This window comes from Chaetura pelagica, unplaced genomic scaffold (assembly GCF_000747805.2).
Source record: "Chaetura pelagica isolate M959 unplaced genomic scaffold, ChaPel_1.0 scaffold69, whole genome shotgun sequence".
Lineage (NCBI taxonomy): Eukaryota > Metazoa > Chordata > Aves > Apodiformes > Apodidae > Chaetura > Chaetura pelagica.
Window position 1 is genome coordinate 9,218,988 of NW_009970724.1, and position 5,493 is coordinate 9,224,480.

Sequence of the window (5,493 nt, forward strand, 5' to 3'; positions counted from 1 at the left end):
TTACTTCTCTGCTCACTGTTTTGATGCACTCAGATGTACTGGCATGTCTACTCTTTGGACCGGAAAGGGACCATAACAGTCCAAAATAACAGAAGTAGTTCCAGTTCAAGCTCTTTTTTTTTTTTTTTTTTTTTAAATCTCATGCTACTGATACTATTTGCCAGTCAGAATGCATTGTAGTTCTGATGTTCCACAATGCACAGCTCTAGTGCCATTTCTTGTCTGAGTTGGTATAGAAAATACTAAATCCTGAAACACTGATCCTGTTGATTCATTATAAAACCTTGAAATGAGTCAGCACTAAAGTTATTACCAGATTCAGCTCAGCAAACACACAAAACACTTTCCTAGGGTCAGACTGTTCTCTAGCTTGTGTATTGAGAGGCATGAAAGGGCTCTTTGTGCCGATCTCTGCTCCTGTGAAGTGTGGCATTATACTCCTTCCTTGAATGATTCACACAGTTGATAAATCACAGCAGTGGTGGTCATTAGCAGTAGTAAGCAAAAGCTATATAGCTGGGCTATAAGGTGCACACACTCTGTTCTTCTAGATTCCTAGATAATCAACTCAGTAATCACTATTCTGAAATTTAAAAAAAAAAGAGCTCCTGAATGCACTGGAGATACCCAGAAGATGATGAGATTTTTGGTCATTGAAAACTGGAAATAAATGGCTTATTAATTGGTTATTAACTTGCTAAATTCAAGTTACTTGTGAGGTTAACTTTCCAGCTGCAAGTATGTTATCAGGTGGGATTTTCTAGATGAGGAAATAGAAAATCTAACATGGAACAATCATAAAGACACTAAGTCAAGTCATCAAAAGGATTGGATATCCCTAGTAAGACCAACCTCTGGCAGCTGATCCAGTGGGGTAGCTGACAGCACTAGCAGGTTGAAACCTGGTGGGGTGATATGAGTTGTTAGGCCAGATTGTGACAGAGCACAATGTGGATGTTTACTGTTAGCAGAGGAAAGGTGATACTCTGTGAAAGGGAGTGGCAGCAGACCTAGATTCCATTGCTCATTTCCCACAGTCTTAATCTTTTATGTACCTTCAGGACTTGCACTACTGCTTACTTAATCCCCACACAACTGTCGTGCTTCTCTACCCTCTTCTACCCTAGCCAGTTGTATACCTCTATATAACAATGCTGACCTGAACTCTCATCCTTAACTCTTCAGTTCCTTCTTTGTTCAACTTTCACATTCCTTTTCCAGCCATTTCCTCCTGGCTCTCAGCCTCATTCACTTCCAGTCCTACCCTTCTCTCAAATCCTACACGGTATCCCTCTCCAGCCACTCCTCTGTCCTTGCCCTCTGTGGCTGCCATTTCCCTACTGTCATCGTCTGGTTTTCAGTCAGTCACAGATACTGTAGCTTAACATAGTGGCTCACTGTGTACAGCATTAAGATAAATGTTTTAATGATCCTTTCTGTTACTGACCATTTTGAATCTCCTAATCCTTCTGAGAGCTCCTAGGCCCTGCTTTCCTTATTAACCAAGATATTTCTTATCAACTCTAAGAAGCTATTTAACAGTAACAGCCATTTCTCCTTTTGTTTTTTTCTCTACATTTATCTCAGCGTCCTTCTTTGGCAATCATGCCTGACCACCATCAGGATAATTACTGAGGCACAGGCAAAGCAGTGGAGTATGTGGCAGGTCAGAAGCACATTTCAGGGTAGTCCAAACTGTCTCAGGCAGACTAAGGTGTACACCATGCAGTCTTCAGATTCCTTAGTTACGAAGTTCAGCATGTTGACTGCGTATACACTGTGATTTATCAAAGTGATTAGGGCAAATGTGGATGAAATAAGAAAAAGCAGAGAGCACTTCTTTCTCCTTGACCATTAAAAATCTCTGATCTGAATTGTGTAAAAGTATTTCTCTACTACTACCTGAAAAAGGAATACCATAATGACTGATGCTCTAATTTCATTCTTAGAAATGACTGAATAATTCGTGCCGAAGTTGTTCAGAAGTTTTCAGCACCTGCCATGAGAAATTTCAGACTGATTCAAGTGAAGCAAGGTCATAAACATTAGGTCTTAGAGTGGAAGCTGTCAGAAAACCGGACTAGCAACTTGAACATTAGGAATTGGTGGCATTGCACTCACTCTCTGGGTTTTTGCCTACTTGCTAAGCAAGTGTATATGAGGAAGATCATTTGAGAGTAATGGAAATTATGCTTAGCTGCACCATCTATAATTAGGCAGAAAATGTTTGCTTTCAGGTTTAATTTCTCAGTTGCTTTGTTATGCCATTAAAGTAATTAGTCTTTGTTTTTTGTCTGACCCAGAAGGAGATACAGGTAGGGGTAGTCATCTTCCCTAACCTGTCTAGCAGGGAACTGTCATACTTTCATTTAAGAGCTTCCTCTCTCAACCCACAATCCTGCCCCAGTTATAACCATGTAAGTTTCTTGGTAGGGAAGTTGAGCCTTAAGTGCAGGATTCATTGAATAAACAACACACTCTAAAAATATTAAGAACCTTGTGATTAAAGCAGAGGCTTGGAGTCAGGAAGCTTGAGTTTATGTCTGGTTTTCTTCTATGTACTCTGGGTGACTTTGTGAAAAATGGTTGAATCAAAACCAGAGAAAAATGCCCATAAGTTTTCATTGCTGCAATAGTTCTGTTGCTGATGCTGATAACATGTCTAAAGATGAATAATGTAAAAAAAGCCCTTTAAAATATGAGTAGTCTTGAAAATGTAAATGTTAATATCCCTTCTCACAGTTGCCCCACCACAACACACCAAGCAGGTTGAATGGTTACTCTATAATTCACAGTTAAATCACTGTGAGGTCCTGGGTACTTCAGGGATTTAGATATTTTTTCCATATACAAGAAACATTACATACTTAAGAGAACAGTGAAGACTCACAAGTGAATGTGGACCCTCATAGAAATCTCCCAGGAAAGTGGCTATAATGGATACAAGATTTAGATTAAGCATACAATAAAGTAAGCAGCATCTTGTGCAGGTAGAACAGGTGATTGAGAGCAAAGGTTCCAACATGGGATTCTCACCAAAGAGGGAGCACAAACCAGTGTTCTTATAAAATCAAAACTGTTCTGTAATCCAATTCTTTTTCCAGAACTCTTTTAAAATCTCATTTCTATTTCAGGTTAAACTGGACCAAACCTGCAAAATGTCAATTCTAAAACTCCCTGCTCCTCACTGACTGCTTGAACTACTCAGCTGCAGAACCAGACTCCTTCCTGTGAAAGTGGTACGATAGAAAGTTTAAACTTGATCTTGGCAATTTGGGCACAAATAACCAGCAAAGGTTTTTGATATTACATTTTGGCTGTGGATGTTTAAATCTTTTATCCGATCTGAGTCTTGCTTCCTGATATTTTCTTCAACTATAACATAAAAATCTTCATTTGTTAATACTAGCTAACCATAGCATAAGCCTCTTCCCACCGACCTCAACTGCTGGGTTGGAGCTCTAAACAAGGAGCAGAGCACCACCTAGTGACACGCGATAAAGAGAGTACGTTTTATTTACGTTTGAAGTTCAGAAAAAAATATATATCCAAAACCAATTACTACAATTAAAATATTTAATTTACAAGCTAAAAAATATCATATTCTAATCCTGAGTTATTTGCTATCAAGTAGAAGATAACTTTTCCTAGGTTGGTAAAAATAATACAAGAATTATGATATATATTGCTCAGTAAAAGCAGGCCTTACTCCTGTTTCCAGCACTTTTGCATGAACTTCAGTTGCTTGGAATCTGGATTTTATTACAAGCATTTGTTCCACTTGCTCTTTTCCTTTACCCTCAATAATGATGTAACACAAAGCTTAGGGAGAATAATTCAAAAATGACCAGATCAACTATCAAAACTAATAATAGCATATGATGACAGCAAGCCATCAAATTCTAATATTGGCCTTCATCATTGGCATTGATCTTTTAGAATGAGTTTTCTTAAACAGATAATGAGGTTATTCCTTGTGTCTAGGTTTAAAATTACTCATCGTTTTGGTTATTTTTCTTTATATAATGAAACCACTAAACTTCTCTTGTAGAAAAAGTTAAGTTTCACATTAAATTTCACCTTTGTATTTGAAGGGAAGATTCTTTAAACATATTTTTTTAAGTGCAATAGAACAAAGTGAAGGAAAATTTATTTTCTCTATGTAGGTTTTATAGACACAAAATTACTTATGCAACATGTATTAAATTCTAGAGTTTTATTCTAAATGTCACACAAATTATGAAAACCCTTAATAAAATGATGAATAAAGACCATTAAAAGGTGATACAGAATTGTGAATCAGCTGGAAACTAAATTTTGTTTAGTAAGTCCTTTGTAAGACACCGAGTTTTCAGAAATATTTCCTGTTATGTTCTCTCAGCAACTTCTTCGTGCAAGGGAGGTAATTTTAAGCTAAAATTTTACCAAGTTCTGTTAAATCAGTTGAGAAAAGTCAATTTTGAAAACATTGCACTAGTGAACTTTTTGGGAAAATGTATTTAATTCCATTTACCTTATAAGGAGTCTGAAATATTCTGGGGCAGAAGTTAATTCTTGTTTAAAAAAACCTCAGTTTCTGTTATTACCAATTTACTTCTATCTATTTTAGTTTGTCAATGAAGTTAAATTCTGCATTTTCACTCAAGAACTGGAAAAATGTATTTTTTCTAAGCAAAACCAGCCTAACACTGTCTCCTGTACAAGATGGACTGATTCTTATGTAGCTTTCCAAAACGCCTTCAATTTAATTCAATTTTGTTGCGTTTTCAGATGTTGTGTTACTTCCTAAAGAGGACATTTTTCCCACTGACTAGCAGGAAGGGAACAAAACCATACTTTTAATATCTTCTCAATCCGTAACACTATATTTGTGCAGATTATTGACCTGAATTTAGTGAACATATACATAAAAAGACAATAGGGACAGCACTGAGAAAACAGGTTATTATGAGTGGCTGATGATTTCTGCATTTATTGGTCATTCAAGTTACTAGCCCTGATCTAATTTGGTGTGGTTATCCCTGGGCATGAGAGGTAATTATGGTCTAACATAGCATGTCAGTATAATTTAATTGTACGAACAACAAGCATACAGAAGCTGAACAGGATCCATGACGGACTGACTGTTGTTAATACCTCCAGACTAACCAAACGGTGTCAGTATCATTGGCTTTACACAATGAAACAGCCCACATTTTGTACCAGCAGTAACAAATCTAGAGTTATTCCCATAAATAAACTAAATGACGGTGAAAAAGAAACCTTCCACTCTGGCCAGTGCCCGTTTGTAAACTTGCTGCTGTGAAGGAGCTGCAGGATCACCCCGTCCTCCTCCCCGCGCACCACTGCTGGGAGCAGCGTCTCCGAGCACTGCCCACCCCAGCCGAGGCAGCGCGTCCGGCTGCCCGAGGGCCGTAATTCCTCTAGAGTAGGACGGGCGAGCTGTGCCTACGCTCCGTCTGAGCGCCTGCCGTCCCTTGGCCCGAGCGGCAG